The sequence below is a fragment of the Astyanax mexicanus genome, chromosome 25, assembly GCF_023375975.1.
Source record: "Astyanax mexicanus isolate ESR-SI-001 chromosome 25, AstMex3_surface, whole genome shotgun sequence".
Lineage (NCBI taxonomy): Eukaryota > Metazoa > Chordata > Actinopteri > Characiformes > Acestrorhamphidae > Astyanax > Astyanax mexicanus.
This window is the reverse complement of record NC_064432.1, coordinates 21,697,168-21,712,699: the sequence shown is the minus strand read 5'-3', so window position 1 is coordinate 21,712,699 and position 15,532 is coordinate 21,697,168. Positions and strand designations below refer to the sequence as shown.

General features: G+C 37.7%; 1 protein-coding gene across 1 annotated transcript in view; it reads right to left on the bottom strand.

Annotated features, from left to right (window-relative positions):
* fhdc1 (FH2 domain containing 1) overlaps positions 1 to 11,174 on the bottom strand; it is a 41,428-nt gene extending 30,254 nt beyond the window's left edge. Inside the window, exon 1 of the mRNA XM_022682033.2 lies at positions 11,027 to 11,174. The gene's annotated coding sequence lies outside the window, so the exon portion shown is untranslated. The remainder of the gene's footprint in view (positions 1 to 11,026) is intronic.
* Positions 11,175 to 15,532: the final 4,358 nt, after the last annotated feature.

The window sequence follows — 15,532 nt, the reverse complement described above, 5'->3', positions numbered from 1 at the left end:
GGTAAACATAAAGAAAGCACTGTCTTGACTGATCTGCTGTATTTGTGTACTGATGTGGAAATGATGCTCTGATTTGAATCGTGTAAATTCAGTGCAGTCCCTTTATGAACAGAAGCTGCAGATGATGTTGAATCGTGTCAGCTTTGAAAATGGGTGTTTCATTTACGTTGTCGTCACCTGGCTGTCGGCAGGGTGTGTGAGTGTGTGTATGGTTGGTTGGTGGTGGGGGATGAGGTGTTGCGGAGCTGAGAAGCTGCCAGCTCGGTTTAAACGAGATGATAATGACTGCCCCAGTTCTGCACGAACGCATCACTCCGTATTCCGTATTCACCGTCCCATCTCCATAGCTTTTGTTCATCAGGAACACTTTGATGTGGCCAAACTGTTGCTTGTGCAGCAACAGGCCAACTCCCATTACACAGAACCCCTCCCCCCACCAGCATGTCATCAGCACCTGGCCACAGAGTGGTGCAACTGATTGTTAGGTGTTGAACAAAGCAGTGGTGGGATGGTAGCGGCCTTGATGGGTCTATAATCTACCCTAAACATACACTATATGGGGGCCCTAAATGGTCCAGCGGGCTAAGCACTGCCACTATGATCAGGTTTGAATCCTGTTCATGTAGCTTGCCACTGGCGACCAGAGCCCTGAAAGATAAAAATTGGCCTTGCTCTCCCTGGGTGAGTAGATGTGTTGGGGCATTATTAGTGATAGGGGGAGTCGTAATGAGTGGGTTGGGTAATTGGTCGTGTAAATTGGGGAGAAAATGGGAAAAAAGACATACACTATATTGCCAAATGTATGCTGTGCTGGCCTGCATTGCTGTGTTCGGTGAGTCTCTCTACACTCTACTGTTCTTGATCTAATCTGAAGCTACATGAAGTTTGGAGGCGTGTAGTGATGAACTCTAAAGCTACATGAAGTTTGGAGGCGTGTAGTGATGAACTCTAAAGCTACATGAAGTTTGGAGGTGTGTAGTGATGAACTCTGAAGCTACATGTAGTTTGGAGGTGTGTAGTGATGAACTAATCTGAAGCTACATGAAGTTTGGAGGTGTGTAGTGATGAACTAATCTGAAGCTACATGAAGTTTGGAGGTGTGTAGTGATGAACTCTGAAGCTACATGAAGTTTGGAGGTGTGTAGTGATGAACTCTAAAGCTACATGAAGTTTGGAGGTGTGTAGTGATGAACTCTGAAGCTACATGAAGTTTGGAGGTGTGTAGTGATGAACTCTGAAGCTACATGAAGTTTGGAGGTGTGTAGTGATGAACTCTAAAGCTACATGAAGTTTGGAGGTGTGTAGTGATGAACTCTGAAGCTACATGTAGTTTGGAGGTGTGTAGTGATGAACTAATCTGAAGCTACATGAAGTTTGGAGGTGTGTAGTGATGAACTCTAAAGCTACATGAAGTTTGGAGGTGTGTAGTGATGAACTCTAAAGCTACATGAAGTTTGGAGGTGTGTAGTGATGAACTAATCTGAAGCTACATGAAGTTTGGAGGTGTGTAGTGATGAACTCTAAAGCTACATGAAGTTTGGAGGTGTGTAGTGATGAACTCTGAAGCTACATGTAGTTTGGAGGTGTGTAGTGATGAACTCTGAAGCTACATGTAGTTTGGAGGCGTGTAGTGATGAACTCTGAAGCTACATGTAGTTTGGAGGTGTGTAGTGATGAACTCTGAAGCTACATGAAGTTTGGAGGTGTGTAGTGATGAACTAATCTGAAGCTACATGAAGTTTGGAGGTGTGTAGTGATGAACTCTAAAGCTACATGTAGTTTGGAGGTGTGTAGTGATGAACTCTAAAGCTACATGAAGTTTGGAGGTGTGTAGTGATGACAATATTGTGAGATCATTGTTACTGTGGGCAATGTAACATGATTATATTGTATCGTGAGAAGCCTTATAATTCACACCCCTAGTCAGCATCATCAGATTCTAGTTTGGTTGTATTCTCTTTTTTATTTGAGTTACTCTTCACTTCACAAATTCATTTCTTATCTCATTAACTGCTGATTACTTTATTTTCCAGTGTCAGCTCAGTAAATGTTAGTCATTTAAATATGTAGGCGAGGAGGAAGGCTGGAGACGGACGACAATAATAGACACACATTCATCGCAATGTTTGCTCAGCAAAGTGGACGCAGCTGGGCTGCAGCATCTTTCAGATTTTCTCTGAAATGATGCGCTCATCACTACACATCATCACATGACTGAAGCCCAAGAATATATAGCACAGTCCCATTTCTTACTTCAATCTCTTTCTATACTGACCAGCTGACTGTACTGGTACACAGCGTATTTTCCCCAGTGCTGAGTCAGACAGAGAGTAAACAGCACCCACGAGTTTAATAGAGCAAATATTTAATAATATCCTCTGCTGGAAATGGACTGAAATGGGTCGATTTGTGCAGCGGTGGGACAGAATAATATTTGACCCAAATAAACCTGTCTAAATGAGCAAGAGAGCAACAGACAGAGAGAGAGAGAGAGTGAGAGAGAAAGAAAGAGAAGTAGGGCAGTCACAGCTAACAGTGATTAGCATAATCAGCTGCTAGCAGGTAGCTAAGCTATAAATTACCTGTACAACGAGCCGTTTGAATAAAAAGCTAATCTGCTGTTTGTAAGATTTATGTATAATTTCTCTACTGGTGGAATGGGCACTAATGTTAGCTTGATAGGTAGCTATAGGTTGTTCTATGGATATGTGTTGTCTTATCAGTAAGATTAGATTGTATACTGCACCAAAAAAAAAACACAATTATCACAAAAACACGTGTAAATATAAAAAAACTGTGGGTGTGTGAATGCACAGAGTAGGGTTGGGTGATATAACCCCAAAATAATATCGCAATATCTCATGATATTTTCCATTATTTTTCTCAAAATGACAATAAACTGAATTAGAAGAATTATTTTAAAAATATTCTACTGCAACAAAATAAAAAAATAATTTTATCATTGCATACAATATGATATGGCACACCCTTAACTGAGATATTAATAAAAAAATGCAGTATTTTTTTTTACAAATGACAAGATTTGTAACAGAAGTCAATGATCTAGAATGTTAAGATACTAATAATGCACTTCAAATATCTTCATATATCCAGGATTAAAGTAAAATTAATGATACAGGACAGATATAATCTGTCTCTAGTAGATATATATATAATGAGCAATAAGAACAGTGTAAAATAAGGAGACACTCTGGGCTCCTGGTCAGCAGTGTTGAGTAGCCTTTTTTATAATAATAAGTAGTAAACACATTAATTTATAAGGCTATTTTTTAAATTATGAGTTAGTCTTGAACGGCTTTAACCCTGTGGAACAGTTGTGTACTCATTGATATGGAAGCAATTTAAACTTTTGGCCCTCATTTATACAGGCTGGGTGGTCATCACGTGCTGACAGCTTGTCTAAACACAAATGTGATGCAGTAAAAAAAAAAAAATGACAGTAAATCTGACGTTAGAGCATTACAGCATGTTTAATCCAGGCCAGTTTAACAGGTGATTTCCGAACTTTGGAATCATAAAAGTGAGTGGAAAAATAAAGCTTTAAGGAAATAAAGCAAAATAAGACTGAACTAATCCCACACTCTCACAAACTGTACCTAAATATCTCAGATTAACATGAACAATCAGACTGGGAGGATCAAAGACACAAAGTCACCAGAAATGTCACGCTATAAGACTGATAGGCTCCTCCCTCTGTATAGCCATGGATGGTTCCAGAGGAACAGACTGAGCCTGGATGAGAGGATCTGTTCTGTCTGCACTAATTCTGTTTTGACAACCAGCAAAGAGCACTAAACGTTCAGTGATTTAACAGCAGTGCAGTAATTACAGCGTGTGACGGGATGGTAATCGCTTACATATACTACAATTTAAACTAAACCCCTGTTCTGTTCTAACATGTATCACTAGAAGTGGGTGGAGGTGGGCTTTGGGCTAAATGCATAAAAAACAACAAACAAGAGCATCAAACACAATCATTCAAACATCTAAAACACTGATTATAATGGCAGCATTCTGTTCTTTTGGATTCATAAAATAATTAGCGTACATTTATACTGAATAACTGGTGTTTTGTAATTTTGTCATGTTTAAAGGGTAAACCTCTACATTTTCTGAAAAAAATGTTAAATACTTTTCAGGCGACAGTTAAAAAAAAGGCACACAAAAAGTAAAGTAAGAATAGGGGTGTGCCATATAATATCGTACACAATAATATAATTAAAATTTTTATAACAATATAGAAAATCCATATTGTGATAAAAACTACAGCTCTTGAAAAAAGTAGACCACATCAGTTTCTTAATCGGTTTCTCTAATTTTGCTATAGGTATATGTTTAAGTAAAATGAACATTGTTGTTTTATTCTATGTAAATAAAGTGTTTGTTCTCCACATTAATCTCCAGATCTAATCTCCAGATCTAAACCTAATAAACTGAGATGATGATTTGAGGTGATTTAATCGGGATGAGCTGGAGCTTCACAGTGTGAAGGAAAAGCAGAAACTATTGTTCAGCACCTCCAGAAACTCCTTCCTTCAAAACGTTGAGAAAACTATTCCAGGTGACTCTCCCTCATGAAGACACAAGAGTCTGCAGATCTGTCCTCAAACATAAATGTAATACTTAGAAGAATTTAAATATATAAAACATATTCTGTTTTATTTTTTTTACCGAATAATTATATGAATTTTATAAATATATGTGAAGTAAGGACTACAAATTTGGTGTTTACCCAGAGTAACCTCGGTGCATATTCTTTACCCTGATATCAATATTAATGCTCCTCTTCATGCAAAAATAAAATACTTATGCAATTCATTAAACATAAAAACATAAGTGAATAAATAAATAATCACTAATTAAACAGAATATTTAATGTAGTGAAAATGGAAAATAAAAAGTCTCAGCTCAATAACAGTTACCGATGACCATTCCAGAATGGGCCATATATTGTATATTATATTCTCAGTAGGGCTGAGCAATATATTACATTATTATTAATATATTCAAAACTATCTTAAAGGACAATATTGGTGGAGTATTCTCAGTGCAGCAGTGACACTGAGGTGTTTAAGAACTCCAGCTGCACTGCTGTAGTGTCTGATCAACTCACTGTACCAGCTCTAACTAACACCTCATACACCACCAACATGCTAATCAGTGCTGAACACTGCAGTGCTGAGAAGAAACGACCCACCAGCCAAATAATAATAATACTATCTGCTATGTGGTGGTCTCCCTACAGATACTGAACTACAGTCTGAATTACAAAAGTCCTATATGATCAGTGGAGATGATAAGTGGGATAGTTGGTGTAGAAACAAGGATGTGGTCATAATGTTATATTATATTCTTACAGGCCTTTATTTACAGGGAACACATCAAGTCAAATAACAGCTATAAACAACCACAAACCCCCACCCTAACAACACAACATCACATATCCCAGTATACATCTGAGTCTCCAAACATCTCACATCTCACTCACTGAACTGTATTCACAACTGACTGGATTTACAATCTGCTCACTTGCACTTTGCTTATTTGCACAGCTATACAGATGTTCCTCTGTAACTTCCTAAGCAATATTTAAGATAAACCTACCTCAGAAACATTCGGTTCTAATAATATATTCATATGTGTACAGTACAGATTTTATTTTATTTTATTTAGCTCTTAGCTCCTATCACTCTTCAGTGCTCTTTATTTCTGTAGAACTTTTAACTCTATTTTTATTCTATTTATTGTTTATTGTTCATTCTTTTGTAGTGTGATGTTTGTCTATAGTCTCTGTATTTGTTATATGTCATACACGTGTTGCTCTCACCAAGACAAATTCCTTGTATATGTAACATACTTGGCGAAATAAAGTGATTCTGATTCTGATTCTGATTCTGACAATAGTCAAATAGTCAGCTTGTATAACGTTTTCAAGTTATCATACACCAACTAACAGTGATAAATTATGAATGACTCAACGCTGCTGAATATAAAGAGATTTATAATATGAATGCTACTCCAGCCTCATCCCAGCGTACAGGCTGGCGTACAGAAACCCTCACCTCATGGCTAACAGCACTAACTCTAATGAATAGAGCACATTACAGCGCTTAGCACAGCCTCACGGATTAAATTACAAGCTGGTTCTGGGGTGGTTATTATTTCTGCACGGTCAGACGAGTCCCACAGTCCTACAGTAAACCCAGCGCAGCGCAGAGGGTGTCGTCCACAGGAGCAAGAGAATACGTCCTGGTTGCCGAACGACAGCAGGTGGAGAGCAGGAGACACCTGATGTTTACCTGCTGGCTGATTGGTGAATTCCAGCCCCGCTGAGGTTTATTAACCTGTGCTGTGGGAGATGGGAAATCCAGGCCCTGAGCAAATGCCTGATTATTGCTGGTGCTAGATAGGGAGACCCAAGTCACCACAGTCTCCTCTAGAGGAACACCTATACACAATTTGGACCAATTAAAATGGATTATTGTTCATTTGCATAGCATGTGTGAAAGCAGTAGTCGCACTCTAATGTGGACCAAAACAACCACACTGATACACTGGAGCTGTTCATCAAAACAACAAATATACTCATTATGTTTCAGCTAAACAGCTGTTCAGGTGCAGTTTAACCTGATTTACTGACTTATTCTGAAGAGCATGTAAATGCACTTCACTGCTGTAAATGCCACTGCTGTTGCATTAATAATGCAATAAAAAAAACAGGATGACCAGTGAGCTTTTCTCAGTCACATGACATCACGTTCAGTGGTTCATTTCCACTTGCCGTGAATCTCTGTGGAAACGCGTTCCCAAAGTGTAATTACGGTGCGTGGCAGTGGACAAACAGCTACTTTATTAAACGTGAAGTGATGAAACTCAGAGATGTGCGTCCGGACGGGATTAAAATGACCGGAGGATCACGGAGTTCACTGAAAAACAGTAGATAATTCAGCCTGTAATTTTCTCAAAGGACGTCTAATAAAAACACATACATGGTCGCTCCCGATGGGAATAACATCACAGAGGACCCCCTTAAAAGAGACAATTAATCCAGGACCCTCTGAAAAACTAATCCTGTCAGGATAGGGCTTTTGACCAACCATAAATAAATGCTGTCAAAGTCACAATACCCATATTGTCACCATCCAAAGAATATAAAAGTTTCCATACTCTGTGATTTTAGAGCATTTCTATTGGTCCATTTCTCATGAATTCCTGACACAATATAAAGAACAGCTGCTCTTTTTGGAGATTTTATGTATGCATTTTATTTAGGAGCTTGGTAATGAGCACTTGTGGAGCGTTGTGGAGGAGATTAAAGAGAGCAGAACCGGACAGTGAGAGGAGAAACAGAAAGCATGGACATTTTCGAGATCACACTTCCAGGACACAGTAGGCAAAAAAGGTTTTCAAATTTAGTTTTGCTGTCCAGAAATATCATTCTTGGTGTGAAAGGGTGTTTATAGCTTATACAGATGTGAGTAATAAGTGCAGTGCATACTATGTTCAATCTGAAATGTATGAAAAGTTTTACAGGTAAGAGTGGAGTTAAAAAATGTCTATTTTTTTAAAGGTCAGTGGAGACCAGTGTGACCAATAGGACAATCCTCTGAACTCCTGCTTTCCACATTCCCACAGTGATTTGCACTGAATTACATAACTGAAGACTAAGACTAGTGGACATCTGACAGCCTGTTTTCCCTTTTTATTACCCCTCCTCAGCTCTCTGCTGGAGGATACACTAGAAGGTGAGAAGGAGGAGGTGTAGAAGAGGAGAACATCACTGTTTAATGGCCCAGTCTAGAATAACCACAGCAGAACTACAACCATCCCTATAGAAGTATAACCTCACTCAGTGCAGAGTTACAGCAGTGGAACCCTTTTTTGCTATATAAACGAATATTATAGACCTATAAAGGTCTATAATAGTAGTATAGTGCCTCATGTGCCATATTTTTTAAATATATCATGAACACTAAAGAATGATGCACTAACCTGTGAGATTAACATCATTACCACCCGCTGTGCCACTTACTGTCCACTGTGGGTTGTAATGCCTTCTATGATGCATTAAGCAGTACACGTGACACGATGGACTGAGGAATGTTAAACATCATATATATGTTGGTGACCCATAATATATAGTGACCCACAATAACAGTCACTGTAAACAATTTAAAAAAAAAAACATTTCTTAAAAAAAACAAATATACCTAATTTATCTGGCTAATATAAAAATCATAGAGATAATTTGCAAAAACTCTAAATAATGCAAAAACACATTGTACTTATATAGATGTTAAACAACTACTTAAATTAATTTATTTTCAGATAAATGATAGTCGCCTAGCATGACATGTTTGCAAAGCCACAGCCAATTCATCTGCATGATTACTTAATTAAAATTAAATATGAATGTATGATTATGAATTGCAAAAGATGTCCTTGCTTCAATTCTCATAGTTCATATCCCCTTGCCATGAGCACGCTATCAAGTGTTTAATCAGCCTTGCTCACAAGATATCACCTCAAAACTTATACAAGTGTAAGTGTTCCCAAGTCATCCCCTGAGGTAACACATGTCCCATAACTTTTGGCCTTGCAGCTTATGATTCTATTGTTGGATCATCTACTAAAAGTAACCTTTTGACAGGATGAAGATCTAATATTTAAAAGTTTTTTTTGACATTTGTCATCTAGAACCAGTGCCTTTCTTAAAGAAACGGTGAAGACCCTCCAGAGATCACCAGTTGCCTTCAATTGACCATTGACCAATGCAAGACCTTTAAAGCCCAACCACTAATCAGGTAATGGACCCTAAGTTCAGGGATTTGGGCCCATCAATAGCCTCAGCTGATTGGACGTGGCAGTTTCCAGGGCGATGTGGAAACAGGACCACCTACCTCCCCCTCTTTGACCCGACCCTGGGAGAAACTTTTCCCGAGCTTTGTTCCGGAACTGTTGAATAAGGCTGTCTCCGATTCATCCCAGCATGAGAAATGGCCTGAGCTGTGGTGGATGTGGGCTTTAGTGGGGGATTACCATCAAAACCAACACAAGCTGTGACCCAGCAGGACAATAGGGCCAGCAGTAAAGCCTTACAATAGCCTCTGGAGGTCAGGAGGAACACCCATGGGCTGGAGAAATTCACAGGCTGTGTACAATAACGGGGTGCAGGAAAGAAGTATGGGGACAGTAATGACAGTTCTGCTGTTCTGGACTTAGAACTTTGGACTGGAGATGAAAACAGAGGTGTGAACAGAGCTGTAGGGTAAACCTAGAGATCCACTGAAATTAACTTGCCAGAAACAGAAGGTGAACCTACTTATGACTCATAATTTAATTCATAATTTATAACTAATAAATTAACTAAACATACAGCAGCAAGAGTCCTCAGTCCTTTGAAAATAAAACAGTGAGAAGGTTGTGATGTTACTGATGATGTCAAAGGTTACTTTTTTTAAAGGGGCGGGGTTATCCCAAGATGACAGGGAGGATAGGGAATTTTTGGACATGTTTAAATAAATCAACCATAGCTTAATATTTCTACGAAATATAAAAACTGTACAAAATGTAGAAAAAGTTTACAACTTTTAAGCGATGGTTAATGTAATTCTTTTACGTTCTAATGATATTGATCCAACTTAATAATTATTATATCAGTGGCACTAAATGGTCTTAAAATGACAATAATATAGTTTATTGCTGCAGTCATCTCTAGTATATTATATCGTCTAATACACAATATGTTACTGTTACAGGACTAGAGCTGAGTGATGCTCTAGAACAGCGTTTCTCAATCTGTGTTACGTCAAGCACACCAAGGTGTAACGCCACCAAATAAGTGTTTTTAATGTATCAAAAAATTGTAAAAGATTGTACAAGCCAATGCAAGTGAGTACCAGGGGATATGATCCCTGGATCTTAAGATCTGTGCCTGGTTTCACTGGAACATAATTTTCCCCAAATGTGACGAACTTGAAATTGAAAGACATTTTGCAACATTTCTATTGGAATTTGGATTAAAGCTACATGTCAATAGCATTAATTTATTGTTGCATTATTACATACTGCATTTTTTCCCATATTGTTCATTCCTAATTTGCTTGCATAGTCTATATTTCTACGGATGACTTTTAGGTGATACTGTGACTTTTTAGTTTGATTGTGGGTGTTACATGGTCTAAAATGTTTGAGAACCACTGCTCTAGAACAATCTAGAACCTCTAGAACACTGGAGAGCTTAAAACTGTGGCAGAGTCCAGCCCTCCAGCCCTTACACTGTAGTACAATGTGTCCCAGCATGCTTTGACGCATTAGATTAACACACACACAGTATATACCACACACACTATCTATACTATATCTATACTGATAGATCATTCATTCATTCATTCATTTATTCATTCATCTCCAAAGGCACCTTCCTTTCTATAAAGCATGGACGCTCCTGACAGCATAGCATCCCTCTCTTTGGTCTATCTAATAGAAGATGAGTTTGCTCTGACCTAATAGACAACGATCAATGATGAAACACCTGCATAGACACCCCCCCCCCCCCCCCTCACCCTTCCCAACATCTGGAGCACATCTGTATCTACCCTAGCCTATCCTGTACAGTGTATATACAGACGTATAAACATCACATACAGCACATATGCTATGTATACTTAACCATACAGCTGGCTAATGAGCTCCTTATATCACTCCCCCCATAAAAAAAAAACAAATAAATAAATAAAACAACCCCCTATCCACCTTCCATAACTACTATTACTACGTTAACGTTAAACATGGAAACGCTGGCGTGCGTAAAAACGCACAAATTACGCAAACAAACTGAACTATTCCCATTTATAACTCAGCCAGTAAGAGCTAGATTTAGCATTAACAGATACTGCTGTATCACGAGAGCAAACAGCAGCAGAATCAGCTGATATACAGGTATAGATATATATAATGTAAATGCACACAAATAATGCGAATTATTGGATATAGAGAGCCTTACCGTGCGTCTCCACACTGAGGGTAATCCTTTACAGCAAGGTTGTCAGTAGGCATCCACCAGTAGGTGTGTGTGTGAGAGTGTGTGTGAGTGTTTGGGAGTGAGTGAACGAGCGTGTTCGTGTGTGTGTGTGTTTGAGCGTGTCGTTATGCTCGCTGTGCGCATGCGCCCTCTGCAGTGTTGCTCAGGTGAATTTTCCAGCCGGCGCATGCGCACAGCAAGGGTGTGTCTGACAAGGAGGAGAGTCCTGCCCCCTGATGCAGGAGGTGACGATGGATTTACAGACAGACAACACACCACCTTATTTACCTACTCTCCGTCATTCTATCAGTCTTACAGTGTGCTTTATCATTATTATTCATAATATTCATAACATTGAAACCACTGACTGAGCACTGATAATCTAAAAAAGTAATAAAAATGTAATTTAACAATGTAAAGCTTATAGATGTAGGCCTGTCACGATAAAGTTTTGCTGTAGTATTTTCTGTTCTTTTTTTTTTTTCTTTTTCTTCTCACTGATTGGTCATTTAGCATGACTGGATAAAATACTGTTTACTGTTATACAGCTCTGGAAAAAAAGACACTTATTTTTTTTTCTTTGATTTTACCAAATTGAAAACCTCTGGAATATAATGAAGAGGAAGATGGATGATCATAGGAGCCACTGAAATCAAATCATCAATAATATTCCCCTGTCTTCACCTGTCATTGATGTACAGTGTAGACCTGTATTGTAAGTGTTGCTATTGTGATAAATGACCTCTATGTACAGCAGAGGCGGTCTTTGCATAGAGGCATTGCTAGGCAACTGCCTTGGGCCCCTCCCACTGCAGCCCACTGTAGGGGCCCCATACTTAGCTGCAAATTCCCATAGGCCTACAGCTGGTAATTGGGGCCCTTTGGACAGTAATTCACAGATAGTGAGTTCATAATTGGTGATTTTTGTGTGTTTAAAATGGAAACAAAGACAACACAATAAATTACAAAGAAATACAGATTCCGTCCACACCCCCTCTCTTTCGCGTTAAAATGGAATATTCCATCCATGCCATGTGGTCATGCCGGTGAACCACGAACGCGCTGCTTGTGAAAGACGGAATTAAGGTGAAATTAAGTGTACAAGTGGGATGTGAGCGAAAAAAGAAAAAAGAAGGAAGAGGCTAAACTAAAAACAGATGCTCTTTCAAAACTGATAAGCTTTTTTAGTGTGTCAGCACCACCGGACCCGAAGGTTTTGGTGGAGGAGGAGGACGAGGAGGTGCCATATCGTCATTTATGAAAAAAATATTAAATTCACATATTTATTGATATTTAAACAAGAGAAATCAGGCAAAATGCGCCGCACTGCGCCGCGCGCGCGCTCTCTCTCTCTCGGGAGGCTAGAAATAATTTGAAAACTCAGTTTAGTTAAATAAATTAAGATGAGTGAGGACCTGTAAAGTTAATCAAATATTGTCAAATATAAAGTATAGGTTGAGGTTTTGGTGAGCTGTTTCAATTATTTGAAACTGAAACTAACTGAAACTGATATTATTCTGCGCACTATTAGATAGCTTTTGGTTGTGTTTTAAATGAGTTTTTATTTTATATTAATTATTTTTTATTCATTTTAAATATTTTTAGTATTTTATTGATCAATATTTTTTTTATTGATGGGCCCCCAAGCTAAATTCGCCTTGACCCCCCAAATTGCTAAGTCCGCCACTGACGTACAGTGTAGACCAATATGTACCCATGTTACACAATAAATATAATAAATCCACTTAACTTGCATTAATAAATGTAGGTGTGTTTGGTTTGTAGGGCAATGGTTTCCAGTCTTACAACCCTTTTGCTGGAGTTAAAGTTAATACAATAAAAAAAAAAAACTGGATAATCTAGCTCCTTATGCCTCCCTAAAACTGGCACTAGGATTAAGGACGTTTGCATGGGGTTATGTGTTTGCATCATTTTTGCTGACCTCAATATTGCCCATTGTTTTTTCCTGAGCTGATGAGATAAATTAGTTTTAAAAACATGGTTTTGTTTTATTTATGTTTGATTAAGTTAGAATATGTTTAACCTTTTTTATTCAGACTTTTTAGTATCCAATTATTCATATTTCTTAACACTTTACTTCCCTTCAAAAGGGTGTAACTGCATAGTTATATTGTCATTATTCATACAGTGGCATCAAACAACAGTTACTTTACTTTACTTAATTTCTGGGACAATATATGATTTAGGTTTGTCCAAAATGTCATTTCAGCATTACGATTCCAACAAAACCATACATAACATGATACAATTCACATGACAACTTGGCAAAGACCTCAGAGCCTCCACACACAGTTTGGTTGGTCTTGTGCACCAAGAGAACTTTGGTGCCACATATCACATATACAGAAGGCCTGGTGCCATTCAGTTCTGTATGATATTAGATTACTGTAATTCCCAAATTTACATTAATGAGGTTCTGCAACCAGTGGCTCTGCCTTTCCCAACAGGACAATGCTCGTCCACATACTGCTGCCAAATCAAGAGCTTGCCCTGAATACACAGATGCTGCACCATGGTCAGATGCAACTGCATTTATTATCAGAACAGCACTGCAATCAGAGTCTTCCATTAGGATCCCATCTGCTTTCTTCTCCACCTCAAATCCGTGTCTAAATCCTGAGGAAATCTGTTTAATCCTCACGCACACTGAACACTCCCTCACCATCTACTGTCCAGTAGAACCAGTCTATATATAGACCCATTAACAGAATAATAAACTCCAGTTTAGCTGCTGCTGTTTACTATGGAAGCCCATTCCCGCCACCTTAAAAATAAAAATACTCCAGCAATTTTTTTTTATTATTATTAAGTAAATTGCTATCTCAATATTTTGAGATACTAAGTCAATATTTTGAGATACTATCTCAATATTTTGAGATACTAAGTCAATATTTTGAGATACTAAGTCAATATTTTGAGATACTATCTCAATATTTTGAGATACTAAGTCAATATTTTGAGATACTAAGTCAATATTTTGAGATACTATCTCAATATTTTGAGATACTAAGTCAATATTTTGAGATACTAAGTCAATATTTTGAGATACTAAGTCAATATTTTGAGATACTATCTCAATATTTTGAGATACTAAGTCAATATTTTGAGATACTAAGTCAATATTTTGAGATACTATCTCAATATTTTGAGATACTATCTCAATATTTTGAGATACTAAGTCAATATTTTGAGATACCTTAAATGCTGGCTGAATATACATGCGGCCACCTGTAGATAATGACCTGGGAATTAGGCCAAAAGTGAGAGCAATAACGTTTTAATTCATATTTAATTTTATTTACATTATATTTCACTCAGAGTTAAACTCTGTCCCTCGCATTGTGTTCTCCCCTTTATTCAGAGCGTTTTCACAGCACTTTGCTTACATGCTGTTTTTTACTGTTAAAATGCGACATCTACAGGCGGCCGCATGAATGTTCAGCCAGCATTTAAGGTGGAACGGAAATCTGAATAAGACACTGGCGAATAAGAAGCTAACTTCAGCCTCGTCCAAGATCCGGAGGCTTATTTTGATATTGTGTGATTCCTCTAAAAGTTCCAATATTTCATGATTTGTGAATCCACGTCTGAAGTAGTCCTCAATGATGGTATCCATTTTGCATCTTTGTCTCACCTGCTTCTGTCTCTGTACAGCCTACTAGTATCTCAAAATATTGAGATAGTATCTCAAAATATTGACTTAGTATCTCAAAATATTGACTTAGTATCTCAAAATATTGAGATAGTATCTCAAAATATTGAGATAGTATCTCAAAATATTGAGATAGTATCTCAAAATATTGAGATAGTATCTCAAAATATTGACTTAGTATCTCAAAATATTGAGATAGTATCTCAAAATATTGAGATAGTATCTCAAAATATTGAGATAGTATCTCAAAATATTGACTTAGTATCTCAAAATATTGACTTAGTATCTCAAAATATTGAGATAGCAGTTTACTTAATAATAATAAAAAAACATTTTGCTGGATTATTTATTTTTTTTAGGTGGCGGGAATGGGCTTCCATAGTTTACTTATACACACACAGGACTAGGGATGGCGTCCTTTCAGTACTGTAGAGGTAAAGTAAATCGTGAGCACACTCTGCTGGATGTGTTAAGAAGTGAAGGCTGTGTGTACAGTTCTGAAAAAAAAATATATTATAAGTTTTTTTATTTTACCAAATTAAAAACCTCTGGAATATAATCAAGAGGGAGATCGATGATCTCAAGCCATCAAACTAAGCTGAACTGCTTGAATTTTCGCACCAGGAGTGGCAAAAAGTTATCCAAAAGCAGTGTGCAAGACTCGTGGAGGAGAACATGATGCCAAGACGCATGAAAACTGTGAATAAAACCAGGGAAATTCCACCAAATATTGATTTCTGAACTTTTAAAACTTTACAAATATGAACTTTGCATTGTTTTTTTTGCATTATTTGAGGTCTGAAAGCTCTGCATCC